Source organism: Mytilus galloprovincialis, unplaced genomic scaffold (assembly GCF_965363235.1).
Source record: "Mytilus galloprovincialis unplaced genomic scaffold, xbMytGall1.hap1.1 HAP1_SCAFFOLD_226, whole genome shotgun sequence".
Classification (NCBI taxonomy): Eukaryota; Metazoa; Mollusca; class Bivalvia; order Mytilida; family Mytilidae; genus Mytilus; species Mytilus galloprovincialis.
The window spans coordinates 27738-39018 of record NW_027468148.1 but is presented as its reverse complement, the minus strand read 5'-3'; the positions used below and the strand labels follow the sequence as shown (position 1 = coordinate 39018).

Below are 11281 nucleotides of genomic sequence, written 5' to 3'. Positions count from 1 at the left end.
GAATTTTGTGTAAGATTGTCAAAAGTCAAATACATCAAGGTAGTATGTTGCAGAATGGATAAGCTGAAAGAAAATGATGAATGAATTTGACAGATTTGATTTTTTTATGTCACAATGAGGATGGTTTTTTTTCTGTCTCTGAAAGTAGGCTCATGCATAGATGAAGTTTTAAAAATGAATTTGATTCCATACATTTCTGTGTCCACACTTTTTCAAATGTTTCATTATTCATATTGTGATGTATAAAGGTAGCTGATTATGTTTTTTGGGCATTATTTAAGATTGTCAAAACTGATTCTGGTGGATAAAAAGTGAGTAAATGAAAGTTTTAATTGTCTTATCTACTTTTATCTACATTTTCTTTTGCTTCAAACAGGTCCAGTTTTCTTTTGTACAATAATCAGAATAAAGAGAAATAAGGTTATTAAACAGAATTCAGAAAAATGTTTTCACACTTTGGCAGAACATTAATTGTATTATTTTTATTTCATCATTTATCACACAAAAATTAACATCTGACAGCAAAATATTTATCAGAATTAAGGATTATGTACCCTTGTGTTGATTAAATGCTAAACATGGAAAAATCCACAGCCTTTCCCCTTTTACTCTCATTTTTGGCAATTCAATGCTTGATAGATAGAGAATTATTGCATGCAGTGCTAGCAATGATTTCGTTTAAACAAACTTAAAACAAATATAAATATGGACCAATTCAAGTACACCTTCTAGGGTGTGCTCGACTTTAGTGACTCAGCACGAGGTGTTTTAAAATTTAAAGGTTGTTTAGGACTTTTTGTAAACAATAAACGCTAGCACATTATAGAAAAACAAGTGAGTAATCCATGTTTAAAATTTTATAACTAAAATCTCTGTTTTGAAGTCTGGATTTTCTCCAAAAATCTTGGTTTTATTTTCACCAAATTCTCTTTTTCTACTAAATGCAATTAAATTATAAATAATAATGCTTTTCACGAAGTTTCCCCTCGGTATATGTACAAAATAAACCATCTCTATTATTCATTATCTTTGCTGTTTTGATACTATTGCAGTTTAAAAATTTTGTAATTCATAGGCCACAGAAGGGGTCATAAACCTCAAGTTCATTTGATTTAAATTATACTTTTACACGTTTAAAGGTGCAGAATTTCAGAACCTACCAAAGTTAGGTTTAGGAAAAACATTTATCAGTTTGAATATTATAATTGTTTGTTAAGTAATTGTGCTTGTGATATGATATTGAAAAAGTTAACTGCTTAGTTAGTTGTTTAAAAAAGACGGTATTCTATCTGAGTAGTGCTATAACATCAGAATCAGTGTTGAAATAAATGTTTTTTAAGATGTGTTCTCTTTACATTTGTATATAAATTATTTGTAGATAGGTATTTTAACCCAGTGTGAGCCAAAGTCAACCTTTTTAAACTGTATGTAATCCAGATTCATAAAGTCTTTGATTTCTCCATGTTTCCAACAGTCCAGCTGGATCAGGTAGACTTAGAGAAAGTTTGGACTGTATACAAGTAAAGCCAACTACAGTAAAACCTGACTTACCCGAACCCTTTCGAGATATGAGATGTTGTTCGGTTTGGCAGGTATTCGGTTTCATCAGGTTCACAATGCATAAAATGTGATATGATTGGTCTTCAGAAAAAGTTTGGATTAGACAGGTTTCCGGTTTAATCAGGTTTCACTGTATATGGATTTTACATACCAGTCTACCTTGATTACAATATTTATCCTCTCAAGATAATTAATTTAAACCACTGAAGGGGCAGAGGTGGATTTAGGGGGTGGGGGCACGGAGCCTAGGTCCCCCCTTTTTGGGAAAAATTTTGGTTGCTGATATAGGGAATCACTGAAGCGTGACTAGAGAGGGCCCCCTCTTAGGCAGTCAGTGGGCCCCCACTTATGAAAATTTCTGGATCCACCACTGAGGGCATTAAGTTTTACCTTTGTCCATCGAAAATTTAGTTTCCACAACTAACTTTAGTTTGCCCCAAACACAAGGAAACTTAAATTATACACAATGCCTATCACCAAACACAGATCAAAATCAATTTGGGGTGGCGTCAATTTCACCATTTTGCGTTATGTCCCTCTTTAAATAGAAAAATTGCAGAATTTTACATATTTTTATTTTAGAAGTTGCACATCTCTGTCCAATGAACACATTCTTTATGTATTTAAATTTAACTATCAAGGCTGGATAAATAAATTAAGTGGGCGAATTTGTAAAATTTAACAATTAATCTGTAATTCAAAATCAAATCAGTACAATGGTCTGAATAGATATGGCGTGCAATTAATTGTGGCAAATTTTCATTGAAATTTTACATGTGGACAGGTGTAGATGTTTTTTAAAGTTCCATTGGTCCATACAAAGCTGTTTTGGAAATTTCAGATATTGTAGGAATTGACAAATTTTCAACGTTATTTTTACATGTGGTGTTAATGTCTTTAGAGACCCCACTGGTTCATACAAAGCTGTTGGGAGCTGAGGGAATTTCAGACTTAATGAATGGCTGACTATTTTTAGATTAAATTTTGATGTTTATCTAATTAAGATAAGATTATCACATGTGTTCTAATATGTTTTGTCTTAAAAGGAAAAATAGTCAAAAAGATAGCAGTACATCTTAATAAGGTTATAAGTATGATATACCAAGTCAAAAGATAGCAGTACATCTTAATAAGGTTATAAGTATGATATACCAAGTCAAAAGATAGCAGTACATCTTAATAAGGTTATAAGTATGATATACCAAGTCAAAAGATAGCAGTACATCTTAATAAGGTTATAAGTATGATACCATTGTTTTGCTTCTTGGTAAAATAATAAAAGAGTGAAATATTCATGTATTGTTTTTCTATGTAGATAGATATATTAAGAAGATGTGGTATGAGTGCCAATGAGACAACTCTCCATCCAAGTCATAATTTGTTAAAAGTAAACCATTATAGGTTAAAGTACAGCCTTCTACAAGGAGCCTTGGCTCACAACAAACAGCAAGCTATACAGGGCCACAAAAATGACTAGTGTAAAACCATTCAAACAGGAAAAACAAAGGTTTAATCTATTTAAAAAAAACAAGAAACGAGAAACACTTATGAACTACATCAACAAATGACAACCACTAAACAACAGGTTCCTGTAGGTTTAGATTCATTCTGAAATTAGATTGCTTCCCTTGCATAGAAGATACTTTTTGTCGAGCCTTCGACTTTAGTCGAAAAAGCGAGACTAAGCGATCCTACATTCCGTCGTCGTCGGTGTCGTCGTCGGCGGCGTCCACAAATATTCACTCTGTGGTTAAAGTTTTTGAAATTTTAATAACTTTCTTAAACTATACTGAATTTCTACCAAACTTGGACAGAAGCTTGTTTATGATCATAAGAAAGTATCCAGAAGTAAATTTTGTAAAAATATAATTCCATTTTTTCCGTATTTTACTTATAAATGGACTTAGTTTTTCTGCGAGGAAACATTACATTCACTCTGTGGTTAAAGTTTTTAAAATTTTAATAACTTTCATAAACTATCCTTGATTTGTACCAAACTTGGACAGAAGCTTGTTTATGATCATAAGATAGTATCAAGAAGAAAATTTTGTAGAAATAAATTTCCACTTTTCTGTATTTTACTTATAAATGGACTTAGTTTTTCTGCGAGGAAACATTACATTCACTCTGTGGTTAAAGTTTTTAAAATTTTAATAACTTTCATAAACTATCCTTGATTTGTACCAAACTTGGACAGAAGCTTGTTTATGATCATAAGATAGTATCAAGAAGAAAATTTTGTAAAAATAAATTTCCACTTTTCCGTATTTTACTTATAAATGGACTTAGTTTTTTTGCCAGAAACAAAACATTCACTCTGTGGTTTAAGTTTTTAAATTTTTATAATTTTCTGAAACTATCCTGGATTTCTATCAAACTTAGACAAAAGCTTGTTTCTGATCATAAGATATTATTCAGAAGTAAATTTTGTAAAAAAAAAATTCACTTTTTCCGTATTTTACTTATAAAATGACTTAGTTTTTCTTCCAGTTAACATTACATACAGTCTGCAGTTAAAGTTTATAAAACATTTATTAGATTCATAAACTATCCTGGATTTTTTTACCAAACTTGGAAGCTTCTTTCAATCAAAAGACAGTATCGAGAGGGAAATTTTTATTCATGTTTTTCCTCATTTTTGTTGAATCTGCGATTAACAGCAAAAGTAGGCGAGACACTGGGTTCCGCGGAACCCTTACGAATTTTTCGTCTTTAGAATAGTGGAGAAAGACCAAAAGGATATCCAAACTTATTAGTCCTAAATAAACTTGCACCTCCATGGCTTAAAAAAGAAAAAGACCAAAAGACAAACAAGAGTTAACAAAACACAACAAAAAAATCTTTAGGGTAGGCTATTATTACGACTAAAAAGTAGGGTAGGTAGGGTAACTGGAACCACACATATTTTTATTTGGCCTAATCCATATATGTATTAATCTCTCAGATACACACAAGTATATAGTCTACAACACTACAACTGTTAGGTTTATAACAAGTGTAGATTCTTGAGCTATCACCACAGAATATTCCATTCAAAATACGAATTTTATTACAAATACCAAATTAAAGTTAAGTTTTACCTCTTGAATCTACAATCAGTCTTGAATAGCTCTCTCCTCTTCGTGCCACATGTGAAGCAGGATCTGCGTACCCTTCCGGATCACCCAAGTTCTTGGTCGGGTTCGTGTTGCTTAGACTAGTTTTTGTCTAGCCTGCGACTTTTGTTGCAGAAAGCTCGACATAGTGATAGTGATCCGGCTGCAGCGTTTGCCAACTTCTTAAAAGTTTAATATTGAAGAAGGTGGAAGACCTAGATGCTTCATACTTTGTATATATATAGATGCCTTATGTTACGTGGTTTCTGTCTGTTACATGTCCATTGTCCTTGATCTCATTTTCATGGTTCAGTGACTAGTTGAAAAAAAGTTGTATTTTTTGTAATGTTAATTTCTCTCTTATTATGAGTAATAGGATAACTATATTTGGTATGTGCATACCTTGCAAGGTCCTCATACCCGTCAGTTTTCACTTGACCTCGACCTCATTTGAAGGATCAGTGAACAACGTTAAGTTTTGGTGGTCAAGTCCATATCTTGGATAATATAAGCAATAGGCCTAGTATATTCGGTGTATGGAATGATTGTAAGGTGTACATGTCTAGCTGGCAGATGTCATCTGACCTTGACCCCATTTTCATGATTCAGTGGTCAAAGTTAGGTTTTGTGTTTTGGTTTGTTTTTCTTAAACTTTTATTAAAAATGTCAACTTTATTTGTTGTATGGAAGAAATTTAAGCTGTACATGTCTGCCTGACATGGTTCATTTAACCTTGACCTTATTTCCTTGGTTCATTGATCAATGTTTTAGTTTTCTTGGTTAAGTCTGTTTCTTAGAAACTTTAAGCAATATGTCAGCTATATTTAGTGAATTGCATGAGTGTAAGGTGTACATGTATTTATTGTTTGGTTTATATGACCTTGGCCTCATTTTATTGGGACATGATAATAAGTTTATGTAATAGTTGTAGTAAAGCTTTAAATTTAGGACTAATAACATAATATCAACGATTAGTAAAGAAGGCGAGACATTTCAGCGTGTGCACTCTTGTATATGATGTGTCTTGTATATTTGTCTGTTCGTATTTTTTCTTTTTTAGCCATGTCGTTGTCAGTTTATTTAGGTCGGTCATGTCTCTAGTGTTAGTAATACAGTCATCAAGATACGAATGAACAACTGTTTAATTTTTTGTCGAGCCTGCAACTTTTGTTGCAGAAAGCTCGACATAGGGATAATGATCCGGCGGCGGCGGCGTTAGCTCACTTCTTAAAAGCTTTATATTTTAGAAGGTGGAAGACCTGGATGCTTCATACTTTGTATATAGATGCTTCATGTTACGAAGTTTCCGTCAGTCACATGTCCAATGTCCTTGACCCCACTTTCATGGTTCAGTGGCCACTTGAAAAAAAAAGTTCAAATTTTTTGTAATGTTGAATTCTCTATTATTATAAGTAATAGGATAACTATATTTGATATGTGCGTACCTTGCAAGGTTCTCATGTCTGTTAGACAGTTTTCACTTGACCTCGACCTCATTTCATGGATCAGTGAACAAGGTTAAGTTTTGGTGGTCAAGTCCATATCTCAGATACTATAAGCAATAGGGCTAGTATATTCGGTGTATGGAAAGACTGTAAGGTGTACATGTCCAACTGGCAGGTGTCATCTGACCTTGACCTCATTTTCATGGTTCAGTGGTTATAGTTAAATTTTTGTGTTTTGGTCTGTTTTTCTCATACTATATGCAATAGGTCTACTATATTTGTTGTATGGAATGATTGTAAGGTGTACATGTCTAGCGGGCAGATGTCATGTGACCTTGACCTCATTTTTAGGTTCAGTGGTCAAAGTTAAGTTTTTGAGTTTTGGTCTTTTTATCTAATACTATATGCCATAGGTCAACTATATTTGGTGTATGGAAATATTTTATGATCTTCATGTCAGTCGCGCAGGTTTTATTTGACCGTGACCTCATTTTCACGGTTCATTGCACAGTGTTAAGTTTTTGTGTTTGGTCTATTTTTCTTAAACTATAAGTAATGGGTCAACTATATATGTTGTATATAGAAGCATTGTTAGCTGTACATGTCTGCCTGGCATGGTTCATCTGACCTTGACCTCATTTTCAAGGTTCATTGGTCTTTGTTTAGTTATCTTGGTTAATGTTAAGTCTATGTGACAGTTGTAATAAAGCTTAGCTTTATACTTATGACTATCAACATAATATCAATGATTAGTATAGAAGGCGAGACATTTCAGCGTGTGCACTCTTGTTAAAAAAAGCTTCTGAACGCACATAAATGAAATCAGGATCGTTTTTATGCCCCATTTATGAGCATTATGTTTTCTGGTATGTGCATCCGTTCGTCCATCCGTCCGTTCGTTCGTTCGTCCATCCGTTCGTTCGTTCGATCGTCTGTCCCGTTTCAGGTTAAAGTTTTTGGTCGAGGTAATTTTGATGAAGTTGAAGTCCAATCAACTTGAAACTCAGTACACATATTCCTTATATGATCTTTCTAATTTTACTGCCAAATTAGAGATTTTATCCTAATTTCTCGGTCCACTGAACATAAAAAATGATAGTGCGGATGGGGCATCCGTGTACTTGGGACACATTCTTGTTTTCAAATAAATTGGTTAAAATATCATTCCGTAACATGCATGTCTAGGCGCGTGTCTATACATAAAATTGAATAAGAGGTTCCTGATCTTACACTTGAATATTATGCATAACACTTTGATATTCTGTATACAGTAGGAATGTGCAAGGTTTGCAATATGATGGGTATTTTTTCTGAAGAAGGTAAGTAGTAATCATATTTTATTAAAAGCATTTTAGACTTCGTCAAAATGTCTCTTAGGGGCTATTTTACAAAATAGCGATTTATATAGAGTTTTCCTATTTTATGAAGAAGAAGATGTGGTATGATTGCCAATGAGACAACTGTCCATAAGAGACCAAAATGACAGAGACATTAACAACTATAGGTCACCGTACGGCCTTCAACAATGAGCAAAGCCCCTACCGCATAGTCAGCTATAAAAGGCCCCGATATGCAGGGCCGTAAATTATATAGAGGCATGTAGGCAGTTGCCTCCTACTGTAAACCGAGAAAAAAAGAGAAAAAATGAAGAAAAAAACACTGACAAAAAATCAACAAAAGGTTAAAATTATGCTTTATTTTAATAGTACTGGTTGTTACTCTTACGACTATTAAGGAGGTTGGGTAAAAATTTTTGATAGAGCAAGCATTCAAACGCAATGTCATGCAATTCTACCCAAATACAGCAAAAATATTATTGCTTCTGTTAGCCTTGCCAGTTCGGACTTGCAGTTGTGAGAGATCTTTTTCTGCCCTACAGCGCTTCAAACATGGAACAGGTGAACAATGACGGAAAGCAGATTGTGTAGTCTCTCTATGCTACACATACATCTACATAGAAGTCACAATGTTGCAATATTGAATGCATATAAATGCTAAAGAGATGGGATTCGACCAGGCACAGAAAAATCCCTTTAGCATTTGACAAAGCCTAACCGAATAAAACTTTCAGTGTAAACGAACTGTGTTACGCTATAATAATTTGAATTATTATTAAATTAAAGTTTTGTTAAGTATACATTTTCATTTTAAGGTTTAAAAATTGTGTCTCTGAAATGAAGTTAAATAGCTTCATTTGAACAGCCAAAAATCCTGATAAACCATAAAAGAAAAAAACTCAACTTCAGGGGGCATTTCATTTTAAGTACGCAAATTGCTTCCCTAAAACTTAGCAATAATAGTTTATTAAGAGTCATAAAGCAGGACAAAGGATAAAAACATCTTAATTTACCCGCAGACGTTATCTAACTTTGGATTATAAATATTTTCAATATATTCCAGGCGCTTATTTATTAAAATATTACATAAATTTAACAAGAGGTGAATTCTGGGGAAGTACATAGCATTTTCTGCATAAAAAGGTCCACAAAATTTTTCGCCGCGCTCCGCTCGGAAAACCTCAACTGCTTCCCATTATAGGGAAGACAATTTACGGCCCTGATATGACAATGTAAAACAATTCAAACGAGAAAACTAACGGCCTTATTTATAAAAAAAAAAATAAAATAAACGAAAAACAAATATGTAACACATAAACCAAACAAGAAATATTTTAACCGATTTTGCCGGTCTAAATTAAGATTAAAGTAAAAGTACATTATATGCAAATTAAGAATAGAAAAAATATAGAATTATACAATTATATAAGAAATTTCTATACAAATAGTAAAATAAAATTGAGAAATTCCCTCACCCGGAGACGTCCTTCAGCTGGCCCCTAATCAAATATTTATACTAGTTCAGTGATAATGAACGCCATACTAAAATCCAAATTGTACACAAGAAACTAAAGTTAAAAATAATACAAGACTAACAAAGGCCAGAGGCTCCTGACTTGGGACAGGCGCAAACATGCGGCGGGGTTAAATATGTTTATGAGATCTCAACCCTCCCCCTATACCTCTAGCCAATGTAGAAACGCATAAAAATATATCTTCTTTAAAACATTTATACAAATCGTGCAGTATTAAAATTGATATTTATTACTTTAATATGGAATCTTCAAAAAGCATGAATATTAAAACTGGTACTAGTATTTTTTTTCTTTAATAGGAAGTCTTTAATAATATGTCTTTTAAAAAATTATATAAAACACATAAGGATGTTCTTTCAATAATTTTAATAATAAATATTTTTTTTTAATAAAAAAGTAACATTAAAAAAAACTCAAGCTGCTTTAAAAGACTAACAATTACCAGTGCCTTGTTTTTGGCGCTTTTTTCAGTCTGCACAACAAAGATGCTGCCACTGCTGACATGAACTGCACATAGTACTTGTTTCTTTGGAGTCTGCATCACTTTTGCAAGAAAAATGCAGATGTATACATTATCATACAATATTTCTTATTAATCTGAATACATGTACTTTATTGCACCATACAATAGATTATTATCAAAGTTTTTGCAGCTGGTTTTCATGAATTGTATAGCCCTCGTTTCACGTCTCCAAAGCTACACATAGTCAGTGTCGTTTTCAAAGTGGTCCAAAACCTGCTGTAGCTCCAGGGGCGGATCCAGTCATTTTAAAAAGGAGGTTCCCAACCCAGGACAAAGGGAGGTTCTAACCCCCGGACCCCCTCCTGGATCTGCCACTGAGCTCTTCATATATAAGTCGAGTTTAGAGTTTGATTCAAGTTTGTTTGACAAATTGTTGTCTTCCATTTACTTACGTGAAAGTTCAACAGAAATTAATGCAATTACATATAATTTAAAGAGTATATTTCACCAAAAGTGAATAAACTTGACCGTCCGGAAAGGCTAGTCGAAGTCTAAAAGATTATTGACATCTCAGTATCCACATACATTATTTGTGTCGATGATAAATAGCAACAGTCAAAGGGTTCATTATCTGCATGATGGTTTCAATATTCACACACACATACCCTGGTCATTAAAATTGAAATGCAGCTGCATATTCTGGTACATGTACTTGCATTATCTGTCATAAATCATTCATATATAAATTATAGTATTGGGCTAAATTACAGCTAATTTCCTACTGCATGTAGGGTAAGACTTTGGTTAACTTGCTTACTTTGTTTGTATATTGACAATAATAATTGGAATAACTTTCAATCATATCTAAATATAATATATACTTGTTTAAAAATGCCTGTTTATATTGTTACATGTAGCTAACCTTTATACAAACAGAGCAAGCAAGCCAGCCAAAGTTTTACTCTACACGCATTAGGAAATTAGCTGTAAAAGAGGTATATGCAAATCCTTTTCTGTCTTGAATTTACAAACATTTTCTGTGATTTGTGACATTGTTATAACTGTTAGAAATAGAGAAAAGCCTCAAAGTAAACAAATAATGGAGTATAGAGAGAGGTCATGGCATATGCTTTTGTTTTGTACTTATTTTACACATATGAATTCAAAAGGGTGTATCCGATTCATTATCAGATTTTTATAAAGTTTTCCGTGGGAAAAGAAGTATTATTAAAGTTACATGTATACATGTTCCTTTGAACATATCCATGTTTTATCTTTCCGTGATTTTTTCAACTTGAATAATGTCGTAAATAAAAACGTATATACATGTATATATATATAGATTGCCTAACAGTGTAATTTTAACACACTATTTAGTATGTAAATATAAGAATGTTTAAAATATTTACAAAATGATGAAAATAAACGCAATATTTCGCTAGACCAACCAGCTTTATCAAGCGTGCATCTATCCAGGTGAAATCGGATGTAGATGATAAGAAACTTTTGCAGCTCAATGTATATGTTGCACTTACCTGCTTCGAAAATAAGAAAATTTTGCAGCTCAATGTCTATGTTGCACTTGAATTTAGCTGCCTTGAAAATAAGAAAAATTTGCAGCTCAACGTATATGCTGCACTAGGATTTAGCTGCCTTGAAAATACATAATTGGTAGTTGAAGTAAGCAACGTCCATTGGCCAATATTACGGGATAAAAAGGACGATGCTTAGTTTTAAATTATTCTTTATCTTTCCTGTATCTTTTCTCGTCTTTTTCGTGAAGACCATCAGGTTCTAAAGTGTGGAGTTGGTGGATCCAAAAGTTTTCTCTTCTCCTTCTCGCCGT

The 11281-nt window shown here is 33.0% G+C and overlaps 1 long non-coding RNA gene across 1 annotated transcript; it reads left to right on the top strand.

The window, feature by feature from the left end:
• Nucleotides 1-589: 589 nt before the first annotated feature.
• LOC143061121 (uncharacterized) lies at nucleotides 590-2853 on the top strand. Its single transcript, XR_012974309.1, has 2 exons — nucleotides 590-2644; nucleotides 2795-2853. It is a non-coding gene; the product is annotated as an uncharacterized LOC143061121 (long non-coding RNA).
• The last annotated feature ends 8428 nt before the right edge of the window (nucleotides 2854-11281 follow it).